General features: G+C 46.3%; 1 protein-coding gene across 1 annotated transcript in view; it reads left to right on the plus strand.

Moving 5' to 3' along the window:
- Positions 1 to 14,616, plus strand: part of LOC120992104 (zinc finger protein 436-like) — a 442,874-nt gene that overhangs the window by 254,612 nt on the left and 173,646 nt on the right. The window lies entirely within an intron of this gene.

Genomic DNA, 14,616 nt, shown 5'->3' on the forward strand with positions numbered 1-14,616 from the left:
ATCTCTCTGCGCATACAGGACTCTGCTGTGCTGGATGAGCTGAAGTCATGTGTCAGGATTAGGAATGAGCGAATTTACTTCGGATGAAACATCCGAAGTCGATTCGCATAAGTATTGTACGTTGTGAGTGGTACCTTGGAACCGAACCCGAGTTCGGGAAAAGTTTTTTTACAGCATAAATCAATTATAATAACTTCGGCTCACCAGAGCCAACACATTGTAATACTGCTCGCTCCGTACAGTATTGAAACAAAGTTTTATGCGAATCGACTTCGGATGTTTCATTTTATTTTTTAACTGCGCCATTTCATATTCCACTTAATGTGGTGGGAAGCTAGAAACAATAATGTAACCACCTTAAAGGGGTGTTCTGTAAATCCTATCAGTGGGGGTCCTACAGATCACAAGAATAGACAGAGCCAATAACTTTATACCACTTTAAGCGATTTTCAATTTTTGCGTTTCCTTTTTCACTCCTTGCCTTTGCAGTTATATATTTTTTTTTTGTTCACATGGTCGGATGAGGACTTGTTTTTTTGCAGAACAAGTTGTACTTTCTAATGGATGCAATGTAGTGGGGAAGCTAGAAAAAAAATGCAAATAATGCAATTCCGCCACAGTTTTATGGGTTTTATCTCTACAACATTCCCTATGCGGTAAAACTGACCGGTTCCCTTCGTTCTCCGAGTCAGTACCATTACACGTTACAGTGATACCACATGTGTTTTAATATTTTTTTTTTAAAAATCTTTGAAAAACAAACACAATTTTTGTTCTTTTCATTTATTCTGACCTCAGTAACTTTTTTTAAATATATTTTTGTCTACAGATCAGTTTGAGGGGTCATTTTTTGCAGGACGATTGTTTTTACTGATACCATTTAGAGGTGTGTATGCTATTTTGATCACTTTTGGTTCAATTTTTATTGGGCATGGGCAGATTAGGGCTCATGCACACGACCGTGTGCCCTCCAAGACATACGGTCCGTGAGCGGGCCATATGTCCAGGAGCGGCATACATCGTGCACACGGGAGCGCACAGCATCATAGGTTACAATGATACTGTGCGCATCCGGCCGCCCGCGGGGCTACTGTCCTGCACTCATATGATCATATGAGTGCAGGACAATAGTCCCGCGGGCGCCCCGACGCGCACAGCATCATTGTAACCTATGATGCTGTGCGCTCCCGTGTGCACGATGTATGCCGCTCTGGGACATATGGCCCGCTCACGGACCGTATGTCTTGGAGGGCACACGGTCGTGTGCATGAGCCCTAAGGCCGAGTTCACACGAACGTGTGTGACCCGTGCCCGTGCAGCGGCCAGCAAATAGCGGGTCGCAATGCACGATCGCCGGCCGTAGGTCAGCCGCATCGGATCGCGGACCCATTCACTTTAATGGGTCCGCGATCCGCCCATTCCGCAAAAAGATAGGACATGTGCTTCCGAGGGGTCCCGTTCCATGCGGCCGTTCCGCAAATCCGGATTTGCGGACCCATTGAAGTGAATGGGTCCGCATCCGTGATGCGGAATGCACACGGAACTGTGGCCGTGTATTGCGGGCCGCAATACGGCCACGGATCACACACGTAGGCTGAGAAAAAATTGCGAATGAGTCATTTTGATTTTTTTGGTTATGGCATTCATCATACGGGATAAATACTTTTATATTATAATAGTACGGGTGTTTGGGGACATAGCGATGCAAATTATCTTTATTTTTTAAATGTTTATTTTTAATATAGGGTGATTTGAATTTCTATATCAAATATTTTTTTTTATACTCCCTTTAAATCCTCCTGAATGACAGCTATAGCATCCAACCAGAAGAAGGGAGGGGCCATAAAGCAGCTGAATGCAGAGGCTACATCACAGTGAAACCCCGCCTCCTGGACACGTGCAGGAACAGAACCTGGTAGAATCAAACTTCCTAATCCCACCACTCCTGATAATAAAAAACTTTACCAAGGCCACTTTTACGGGGAGGGGGGGGGGGGGTTCAAAACTCGGAGGCACAAAAACATCTCTGTAGAATTTAGTCCTGGTTTTGGCTTACAAATAGTTATGAAAAATACTGGCCAGGTACTGACCATGTGAAAGAAGCCCTGCCTGGTGTTGTCAGCAGTTAAGCATGGTCAAAACTGCTGACAGATCACCTTTAAATCAGGTTTTTATAATAAGCTTTTCTTTATTATCTGCATAAAATATACTCTTGTAATAGTCCTTTGTTACACACACTGATGCCCGCTACATAGAGACTTCAGGAAGGAGGTATGTCTACAATATGGCCTCCTACCCCTGGCTATACATCTGTAGGCAGTGGCTCCTCCTGACAGTGGTTATGAGGAGCCAGGATTTTATCATATCGCCCTATGACTGTGTGAAGGGTCAAGTCCATCGATCCCATGGGCTTTCTGCAGCACCTGTTCAAGTAAAAAGGGACTGAGCTGCGATACCAGTTGTGGCCACTATACAAGGTGTGGCGCTGTGCTTAGTATACTATAAAGGGGCTGCGGCACTGATGATCTCATCTCTAGAGAGCGAACTTCAGGCAAATCTGTCTTTAGGTTTTACAGGTTACTGGCAAAAACTGCATAAGAAATGGGTAGAGAAACCAAGCAACGTGGCAGAAAGTAGGCGCAGCCATTTCCCAGTACATAGCCGCGCAGTCCTGGTTCTTAGTGATCACCGGCTGTCGGGAGTTAGATCCTGACAATCTGATATTGATTACTAGAGAGGAGCAAATCAAAGATGACGAAGTGGAATTCGATCCGAATTTCAGCAAAAATTCGATTCGAATTTCCTCACACTTTCGTGGTAACGAATTGCATTTTTTCCAAAAATGGCTGCTGCGCGTGTGAGGACATGGAGCAAGGAACTCTGGGAAAGCGGGATCACCCATAATGCCATGCATGCAGCCAATCAGCAGCCAGCCAGCCCTGTGATGTCACAGCCCTATTTATAACCTCAGTCATCCTGGATTCTGCCATTTTCCAGTGTACTTAGTGCAGGGAGAGACATCAGCAGGCGTGAGGGACAGTGCTAGGAAAGACTTCATTGTGCTAAAAAAACTATTTACAATATTAGTCAAGGTGTAGGGAAAGGATAGGGAGGAATCATTCCACAGCATTTCTGTAGAACAGGGTTCAGTAGGGGAGGTTACAGCCTGGGTAATAGGAACAATCCTATTACACCTTGCTGCACTGACTGCGGATCCACATTGTCATTATACAGCTCTGTGATTTCAGCAAACCGTTCTTGTTATTCGGGTGCAAATGCTGTTTGTTACAGCCATTAACAGGGTTTATTACAGGGAAATATTTCTACGTCTTATTTGCCCTTGTGCGGTGCAGTTATATGTTCTAAAGCATTTTGTGGCTTGTATTAGTGGGACAAAAGGGCTTATTAGCCATTGTGTGGTGAAGTGCAGAAATTACAGCCCTTTTTGTCATATATTAGTGGCAAAATAGAAATATATTTGCCGTTCAGCGGTGCAGTTATATGTTCTAAAGGCCCTTTTTGTGTGTATTAGTGGGGGGGAGGGCTTATTTGCCAGTGAGAAAATTACAGACTTTTTTGGGGGTGTTTTAATTTCCTTTTTTTATTTGGTCTAACAGTATGTCAGACAGAGAAATGCCAGGCCCTGCATCGGGGAGTGGCAGAGGCCTAAAAGTTTCTGGCGCAGGCAGAGGTCGCAGCAGAGTAAGGGGCCGTGGCATCAGGAGTCGCAGCGAGAGGCCTGAGCTCCCGGTGTCATCTAGCGGTCGTGTCTTCACCAGCAACCCAGCGGTTTTTAACAGTTGACTCGGTCATCTCTGTTTTGGATCCACTCCTGTATTTTTGGGCATTAGCAATACTGATGGATTATTGACCAAATGCGGATGTTTCACAAACAGGATCCGTTTTTTGGGGGTTACTGTTCTGACGGATCAGAGGAAGGGAAAAATAATCAGTGACGTCAACACACACTTACTGCTGACACTCCACTTCTCCACTCTGTCGGGGGGGCTCTACTTGTATAAGCGTTTAATAGAACAAGTTCTGTAGACATCTATGTGGAATCAGCTGACGACGGTGTAAAAGGAGTGCGCTTCTTCTTGGCGCTAACATCGACCTGTAAGGCCTATTGCACACGACCGTATGGCTTTTTCAGTGTTTTGCGGTCCGTTTTTCACAGATCCGTTGTTCCGTTTTTTTTGTTTCCGTTGTGTTTCCGTTCTTGTTCCGTTTTTCCGTTCCGTTTTTCCGTATGGCATATACAGTATACAGTAATTACATAGATAAAATTGGTCTGGGCATAACATTTCCAATGGATGGTTCAGCAAAAAACGGAACGGAAACGGAAGACATACGGATGCATTTCTGTATGTGTTCAGTTTTTTTTGCGGACCCATTGACTTGAATGGAGCCACGGAACGTGATTTGCGGGCAATAATAGGACATGTTCTATGTTGGAACGGAAAAACGGAAATACGGAAACGGAATGCATACGGAGTACATTCTGTTTTTTTTGCGGAACCATTGAAATGAATGGTTCTGTATACGGACCGTAAACGGAACGCAAAAAACGGCCAGTAAACGGGGAAAAAAAACAGCCGTCTGCAGGAGGCCTCTTTCACACGACCGTATGGCTTTTTCAGTGTTTTGCGGTCCGTTTTAAACTGATCCGTTGTTCCGTTTTTTGTTTCCGTTGTGTTTCCGTTCCGTTTTTCCGTATGGCATATACAGTATACAGTAGATTCAAAGAAAAAATTGGGCTGGACAAAACATTTTCAATAGATGGTTCAGCAAAAAACGGAACGGAAACGGAAGACATACGGATGCATTTCCGTATGTGTTCCGTTTTTTTTGCGGACCCATTGACTTGAATGGAGCCACGGAACGTGATTTGCGGGCAATAATAGGACATGTTCTATCTTTTAACGGAACGGAAAAACTGAAAAACGGAAACGGAATGCATACGGAGTACATTCCGTTTTTTTGCGGAACCATTGAAATCAATGGTTCCGTATACGGACCGTTTACGGAACGCAAAAAACGGCCCGTAAACAGGGGGGAAAAACGGCCGTGTGAAAGAGGCCTAAGGCTGAGTTCATACTTGAGTTATTTGGTCAGTTTTGGCCCCGTGACTGCCCAAATAAGTGAAGTGTGCAGTGATTCTAAGAGCGACGCCTGTCATCTGCATGTCATACTGACTCACAGTATTGTTTCACTACCACAGCCGACTCCCTATGTGCGTTACTGCGAGGCACAGTGTTCTACACCACTATAAAGGCTCTCTGCAGGCAGGAAATAGCAGTTTTTTTTAACGCGATTCGCCGCAAATAAAATCGGATCAAACTAATTTTTTCAAAAAAATTCGGCGAACCATGAGCCCTTATTTGTTGAAGGGGTGCAGATAAGAGGAGGAGGACACCCCTGTCACAGAAGCCTCTGAGATAAATAGTGATCCCTTTACACAAGCAGATTATTGGGAATAAACGTTTCTTTAAACGGCCATTTCTGATAACTGGTCCGTGTAACTGTGCCGCTGATCATCCGATGAATGAGCAAAGACTTGTTCATTAGGTGAATTCATCATCATTTATGGGCAGCACATTAAATCAGTGTCAGCAGATTGTGCTGTGTTCATGATGGATCTGTGTAGCGATTGCTTGTTCCCATACATGTAGATGATTGCTCCATGCAGCTCTCACCTTCTCTGATGAGCAGGCAATTATTGGGAAGGAACGGTTTCTTCCCAATAATTGCCTGCTCGTCAGAGGAGGTGTATTCCTGATAGATGCCTTCTAAGTTGACACGTGGAGATGCTCCATAAACCCCTCTCCCTAAGCAATGTGGTGCTAACGGCAGGAAACAAATGCAATAAGAAACTGGACCACCTAGGAAAAGATGTGCGGAGGATGAGGGAGGACTTAAACTTTCTAAGGGAAGATGAGGCCAGGGACCACAAAGTCTCTGGATTCCTAGGAGGACAAAAACAGATGTGATCTCACAGATAAGATGAAGACTAATCAGAGTCTTTTGACAAAGCTCTAAGGCCTCTTTCACACGGGCTTTGCGGGAAAAGGTGCGGGTGCGTTGCGGGAACATGCACGATTTTTCCGCGCGAGTGCAAAACATTGTAATGCGTTTTGCACTCGCGTGAGAAAAATCGGCATGTTTGGTACCCAAACCCAAACTTCTTCACAGAAGTTCGGGTTTGGGTTAGGTGCTGGGTAGATTGTATTATTTTCCCTTATAACATGGTTATAAGCGAAAATAATAGCATTCTGAATACAGAATGCATAGTACAATAGCGCTGGAGGGGTTAAAAAAAAATAAGAAAAAAATTAAACTCCCCTTAATCCACTTGCTCGCACAGCCGGCTTCTCTTCTGTCTTTTTTTTTGCTGTGTGCAGGAACAGGACCTGTGGTGACGTCACTCCGGTCATCACATGGTCCATCACATGATCCATCACCATGGTAAAAGATCATGTGACAGACCATGTGATGACCGGAGTGATGTCACCACAGGTCCTGTTCCTGCACAGAGCAAAGAAAGAAGTCAGAAGAGATGCCGGCTGTGCGAGCAAGTGGATTAAGGGGAGTTTAATTTTTTTATTATTTTTTTTAACCCCTCCAGCGCTATTTTACTATGCATTCTGTATTCAGAATGCTATTATTTTCCCTTGTAACCATGTTATAAGGGAAAATAATAATGATCAGGTCTCCATCCCAATCGTCTCCTAGCAACCGTGCGTGAAAATCGCATCGCATCCGCACTTGCTTGCGGATGCTTGCGATTTTCACGCAACCCCATTCATTTCTATGGGGCCTGCGTTACGTGAAAAACGCACAAAGAGGAACATGCTGCGATTTTCATGCAACGCACAAGTGATGCGTGAAAATCACCGCTCGTGTGCACAGCCCCATAGAGATGAATGGGTCAGGATTCAGTGCAGGTGCAATGCGTTCAACTCACGCATCGCACCCGCGCGGAATACTCGCCCCGTGTGAAAGGGGCCTAAAGGTATAACATTAGATCTACTGGCTTTCCAAAGAAATTTTAGGACCCGGATTGTGTTGCTTTTATCCAGAAGTGGGTGTTGGAAAATATCGACAGGTCACGTATCTTGGATTTATTTGCTGTCAAACAGGCACCTAAAAGAGTATAAAACACTGTATTCCTGGAGGAACCCCGAGAGCAACATTGGTTAATACAACAAGGATACAGCTTGAGAAAAACCCCAGACCTGGATCATTTATTCTACATTGGATCTAAATGTATCCTTTAAAGCAGGGATGCTCAACCTGTGGCCCTCCAGCTGTTGTAAAACTACAACTCCCACCATGCCCTGCTGTAGGCTGATAGCTGTAGGCTGTCCGGGAATGATGGGAGTTGTAGTTTTGCAACAGCTGGAGGGCCGCAGATTGAGCATGCCTGCTTTAAAGGGAACCTGTGTATAGAGCTGAGGACATGGGCTGCTAGATGGCCGCTAGCACATCCGCAATTCCCAGTCCCCATAGCTCTGTGTGCTTTTATTGTGTAAAAAAAATAATTTGATACATATGCAAATTACCCTGCGATGAGTCCGGGACAGGACTCATCTCAGGTTAATTTGCATATCGATCAAATCGTTTTTTTTACACAATAAAAGCACACAGAGCTATGGGGACTGGGAATTGCGGATGTGCTAGCGGCCATCTAGCAGCCCATGTCCTCAGCTCTATACACACAATTCCGGTTCCCTTTAAGACTTATGCACATGAGAGTACTGGCTCGATGCCTGTGCTGCGGACTGCAAACAGTGGTCCGCAATGCTCAGGCACCGGCTGTGTGCACTTGGTTTGCGGATGCGGACCTGTTGACTTGAAAGAGTCTGTGATTCACAATATGCAGCCAAAGATAAAACACGTTCTATCTTTTTGCGGTGTGGAGGCATGGACCTGAAACCCCAGTTCCACAAAATATAGGTTTCTCGGTCGTATTTTGTGGATCGCGGACCCATTTAAGTCAAGGGGTCGGCATCCGCACCACGGAGTGCACATGGCCAGTGTCCGTATATTGCGGACCGGCTGTTTACGGGCACTGAACCCTTTCGCTCATGTGCATGAGCCCTTATCCAGGCTTCTCATATGAAACACAGAGAAATTTCATAAAATACCAGAGGGTGAAAAAAAAAAGGATGAGATTTTGTTTAAATTAGTTACTGAAGGTAGTTTGCGCCCAGACCTGGTATCTCATGTAATAGGTAGGCACGAGGTGGTAGAAGCCTGATAAATGGCGAGCACCTATACATTACACCTCCAGGAGCTTTTATTCTATACCCATAGGCATTAATACTGAGTCAGGGGCCCCCTTTGCTCTTCTGAACAAGTGTGTCCGTGGGAATTGTTGCCCAGTCATCCAGAACTTTTATGTGGTCAGACACAGATGTTGGACACAGGGGCCTGACTCACAGTCTCCATCCGAGCTCATCCGGGGTGCACTAATGGGGGCATTACTATTATTGGTGGCATTAATATTACTGGGGGGCACTAATGGGGGCAGTATTAAATCAGGGGCGTGCTAATGAGGGAATTAATATTATTGGGGGCTCTAAAGGGGGCAATATTAATTCTGGGCAGTACTAATTGGGGAATTAATATTACTAGGGGGCACTAATGAAGGCACTAATATTACTGGGAACCACAGTATGACAGCGACTTAACACCCCATGCTAAGCCACGTCCCCAGAACCACACCAACTTTGGGGTGTGGCTTAACTTGGCCGGTATTTTTTGCTGGGAAAGGTGGCAACCCTACATCACACACAGACACAGCTCTGCTGCATACATCCGCATGGGCAGATGAGTAGGGACAGCACCTGCATGGAGTTTGTATGTTCTCCCCATGTTTGCGTGGGTTTCCTCCGGGTTCTCTGGTTTCCTCCCACAATATACAAATTTGCTTCGTATGACATTAACCCCAGTGTGTGCGATGTGTTGGGGTCGAGCGCCGGTATGGCAGCCACTGACTTCTCAGGGAGTCGCCCGGCCACACAACTATCTCTGCAAGAAAATGTATTAGGCCCCTTGCAGACGAGCGTGTCCGGATTAGGTCCGGATGCGTTGCGTCTGCGATCAGGGAAAATCGTGCGAGTAGGTACGCAATTGCAGTCAGTTTTGACTGCGATTGCGTTCCGATGTTCAGTTTTTATCGCGCGGGTGCAATGCGTTTTGCACGCGCGTGATAAAAACTGACTGTGGTACCCAGACCCGAACCCAAACAGAATGCTAAGTAAAAGGTTCATTGTGGGGTTAAAAATAAAAATAAATTTAACTCACCTCATCCACTTGATTCCGCAGCCGGGCTCATTTTCTTTCTTCTTCTTGCAGGACCTGGCTGGAAAAGGACCTTCGGTGACGTCACCATGTGGTAAGCGCGATGACGTCACCGAAGGTCCTTTTCCAGCCAGGTCCTGTAAGAAGAAGAAGAAAGAAGACGAGCCCGGCTGTGCAATCAAGTGGATGAGGTGAGTTACATTTATTTTTATTTTTAACCCCACAATGGACCTTTTACTAAGCATTCTGTATTAAGAATGCTATTATTTTCCATGATAACCATGTTATAAGGGAAATTAATAAAGTAAATAGGGTCCCGGGTAACTCATCCCTCGTCTCCTTAGCAACCATGCATGAAAATCACATTGCATCCGCACTCCTTCCTTGAAGGAGGTGCTCATGCCGCTCTACAGAGCACTAGTGAGACCTCATTTGGAGAACAACACAGCATGTTGTATATTCTGCATTTTTCGAGCAGCCCTGGCCCCATAGAAGTGAATGGGGCTTCAGTGAAGAACGCATTGCATCCGCGTGGAAAAAACTGAACGCAATCGCAGACAAAGCTGACTGAACTTGCTTGCAAAATGGTGCGAGTGTCACTGAACGCACCCGGACTTAATCCGTCACGCTCGTGTGAAAGAGGCTTTATAGTCCTGTACACTCAGAGAGCTGGTCATGTGATTCCCGACTCCTCCCACACATGTGACTGATCACATGATAGTGACATCATCACAGGTCCTGTCACCACACGGCTCCTCTACAGCTGGAGGTGAGTGAGTAGTCACTCAGGATGACTGGGGCAGGTTTATTATTAACCCCTTTTACTACCATCTATATCTGACCATCCCTTATATACTGCCCTCATCAGCCTCATCTATATTCAAACCCTCCCCACCAAGCATCTTTCTGGACTATATGGCGGCCCCGACCATCATACCCCGCAACTTGTGAAAAACCCACGGAAGGATTACATCAGTCGCGCACCATGGCAAATTTTTTACACTAAACCTTGTCTCTAAGTCCATCAATTCCTATCTACACATAGCGAATTCAGACGAGTTCCCTTCGTGCCCCAACACTGTAATAATGCTGCCCTGACATAGTATGATGCCCCCTTAGTGCCCCCAGACATAGTATGATGCCCCGTTAGTGCCCCCTGACATAGTATAATGCCCCCTTAGTGCCCCCCTGACATAGTATGATGCCCCCTTAGTGCCCCAGACATAGTATGATGCCCCTTAATGTCCCCCTAACATAGTATGATGCCCCCTTAGTGCCCCCAGACATAGTATGATGCTCCCTTAATGTCCCCCAGACATAGTATGATGCCCCCTTAGTTCCCTCCTGACGTAGTATAATGCCCCCTTAGTGCCCCCTGACATAGTATGATGCCCTCTTAGTGCTCCCCTGACATAGTATGATGCCCCTGACATAGTATGATGCCCCCTTTGCCCCCCCTGACATAGTATGATGCCCCCTTAGTTCCCTTTTGACATAGTATGATGCCCCCTTAGTGCCCCTCTGACATAGTATGATGCCCCCTAAGAGCCCCCTGACATAGTATGATGCCCCCTTAGTGCCCCCAGACATAGTATGATGCCCCCTTAGTGCCCCCCTGACATAGTATGATGCCCCCTTAGTGCCCCCCTGACATAGTATGATGCTCCCTTAGTGTCCCCCGACATAGTATGATGCCCCCTTAGTGCCCCCAGACATAGTATGATGCCCCCTTAGTGCCCCCAGACATAGTATGATGCCCCCTTAGTGCCCCCAGACATAGTATGATGCCCCCTTAATGCCCCCCTGACATAGTATGATGCTCCCTTAGTGTCCCCCTGACATAGTATGATGCCCCCTTAGTGCCCCAGACATAGTATGATGCCCCTTAATGTCCCCCTGACATAGTATGATGCCCCCTTAGTGCCCCCAGACATAGTATGATGCCCCCTTAGTTCCCCCTGACATAGTATGACGCCCCCTTAGTGTCCCCCTGACATAGTATGATGCCCCCTTAGTGCCCCCCTGACATAGTATGATGCCCCCTTAGTGCCCCAGACATAGTATGATGCTCCCTTAATGTCCCCCAGACATAGTATGATGCCCCCTTAGTTCCCTCCTGACGTAGTATGATGCCCTCTTAGTGTCCCCCTGACATAGTATGATGCCCCTGACATAGTATGATGCCCCCTTTGCCCCCCCTGACATAGTATGATGCCCCCTTAGTTCCCTTTTGACATAGTATGATGCCCCCTTAGTGCCCCTCTGACATAGTATGATGCCCCCTAAGAGCCCCCTGACATAGTATGATGCCCCCTTGGTGCTCCCCTGACATAGTATGATGCCCCCCCCCCCCCCCCCGACATAGTATGATGCCACCTCAGTTCCCTTTTGACATAGTATGATGCTCCCTTAGTGCCCCCCTGACATAGTATGATGTATTCTTAGTGCCCTGCTGCCATAGTATAATGCCCCCTTAGTGCCCCTCTGACATAGTATGATGCCCCCTTAGTTCCCCCTGACATAGTATGATGCCCCCTTAGTGTCCCCCTGACATAGCATGATGCCCCCCTAGTTCCCATCTGACATAGTATGATGCCCCCTTAGTTCCCTTCTAACATAGTATGATGACCCCTTAGTGCCCCCAGACATAGTATGATGCCCCCTTAGTGCCCCCTGACATAGTATGATGCCCCCTTAGTGTCCCCCTGACATAGTATGATGCTCCCTTAGTGTCCCCCTGACATAGTATGATGCCCCCTTAGTGCCACCAGACATAGTTTGATGCCCCCTTAGTTCCCTCCTGATGTAGTATGATGCCCCTTAGTGCCCTCTGACATAGTATGATGCCCCTGACATAGTATGATGCCCCCTTAGTGTCCCCCTGACATAGTATGATGCTCCCTTAGTGCTCCCCTGACATAGTATGATGCCCCTGACATAGTATGATGCCCCCTTAGTTCCCTTTTGACATAGTATAATGCTCCCTTAGTGCCCCCTTGATATAGTATGATGTCTTCTTAGTTCCCCCCTGACATAGTATGATGCCCCCTTAGTTCCCTTCTGACATGGTATGATGCCCCCTTAGTGTCCCCCTGACATAGTATGTTGCCCCCTTAGTGCCCCTCTGACATAGTATGATGCCCCCTTAGTTCCCCCTGACATAGTATGACGCCCCCTTAGTGTCCCCCTGACATAGCATGATGCCCCCCTAGTTCCCATCTGACATAGTATGATGCCCCCTTAGTTCCCTTCTAACATAGTATGATGACCCCTTAGTGCCCCCAGACATAGTATGATGCCCCCTTAGTGCCCCCTGACATAGTATGATGCCCCCTTAATGCCCCGCTGACATAGTATGATGCTCCCTTAGTGTCCCCCTGACATAGTATGATGCCCCCTTAGTGCCACCAGACATAGTTTGATGCCCCCTTAGTTCCCTCCTGATGTAGTATGATGCCCCTTAGTGCCCTCTGACATAGTATGATGCCCCTGACATAGTATGATGCCCCCTTAGTGTCCCCCTGACATAGTATGATGCTCCCTTAGTGCTCCCCTGACATAGTATGATGCCCCTGACATAGTATGATGCCCCCTTAGTTCCCTTTTGACATAGTATAATGCTCCCTTAGTGCCCCCTTGATATAGTATGATGTCTTCTTAGTTCCCCCCTGACATAGTATGATGCCCCCTTAGTTCCCTTCTGACATGGTATGATGCCCCCTTAGTGTCCCCCTGACATAGTATGTTGCCCCCTTAGTGCCCCTCTGACATAGTATGATACCCCCTTAGTGCCCCTCTGACATAATATGATGCCCCCTTAGTGCCCCTGTGACATAGTATGATGCCCCTTAGTGCTCCACTGATATAGTATGATGCCCCCTAAGTGCCCCCCTTACATTGTGGTGTCCCCTAAAGTTGAGTACTCACCTACGTATGGCATCTTCCCACAACGAACGTTGCAGTGGTCCTGCTCCGTACAGTATTAGAACGAAATTTAATGCGAATAGACTTCGGATGTTTTATCCGAAGTCGATTCACTCATCCCTAGTCACTTTACCTCCCAAAAAACAAAAGGGGGGGATTTATCAAACTGGTGTAAAGTAGAACTCGCTTAATTGCTTACAGCAACCAATCAAATTCCAACTTTCATTTTTCACAACTCCTTTGGAAAATGAAAGGTGGAATCTGATTGGTTGCTACGGGCAACTAAGCCAATTCTATTTTACACCAGTTTGATAAATCCCCTACCATAATATCAAGCGATCAAAAAGTCATATGTACCCCAAAATGATAACAACAAAAGCATCACCCCATCTCAAAAAATGAGCCCCCACACAAGACCATCGGCAGAAAAATAAAAGAAATATGGGTCTCAGAAAATGGCAACACAAAAACAGGATTTATTTTATAGTGTAAAGGTTAAACGATATAAAATTGGTATCTCTGTAATCGTACTGACCAGCAGAATAAGGCTGGTTTCACACGAGCGAGTTCAATGCGTTGAACTCGCAACGTGTGTGTCTGCAAGAGCTCTCGTCTTGACCTACGTATTGATATATGATGTTATATAACCCTTACAGTTATGGAATGTATTGAATAACACTGACATAATGCTGTCAGTGTTATGCAATACATTCCAGAACTCTAAGGCCCCTTTCACACGGGCGAGATTTCCGCGCGGGTGCGATGCGTGAGGTGAACGCATTGCACCCGCACTGAATCCGGACCCATTCATTTCTATGGGGCTGTGCAGATGAGCGGTGATTTTCACGCATCACTTGTGCGTTGCGTGAAAATCCCAGCATGCTCCTCTTTGTGCGTTTTCCACGCAACGCAGGCCCCATAGAAGTGAATGGGGCTGTGTGAAAATCGCAAGCATCCGCAAGCAAGTGCGGATGCGGTGCGATTTTCACGCACGGTTGCTAGGAGACGATCGGGATGGGGACCCGATTATTATTATTTTTCCTTATATCATGGTTATAAGGGAAAATAATAGCAGGAAAGGATCCGTCACATGATCCATTACCATAGTAAAAAAGATCATGTGATGGACCATGTGATGAGCGCAGTGACATCATCACAGGTCCTTTTCCTGTGCACAGCAAAGATAAAGACAGAAGAGAAGCCGGGCTGCGCGAGCAAGTGGATTAAGGTGAGTTAAATTATTTTTTATTTTTTTTAACCCCTCCAGCGCTAGTTTACTATGCATTCTGTATTAAGAATGCTATTACTTTCCCTTATAACCATGTTATAAGGGAAAATAATACAATCTACACAACACCTAACCCAAACTAGGGTTGGGCGATATAT

The sequence above is a fragment of the Bufo bufo genome, chromosome 2 (assembly GCF_905171765.1).
Source record: "Bufo bufo chromosome 2, aBufBuf1.1, whole genome shotgun sequence".
Classification (NCBI taxonomy): domain Eukaryota; kingdom Metazoa; phylum Chordata; class Amphibia; order Anura; family Bufonidae; genus Bufo; species Bufo bufo.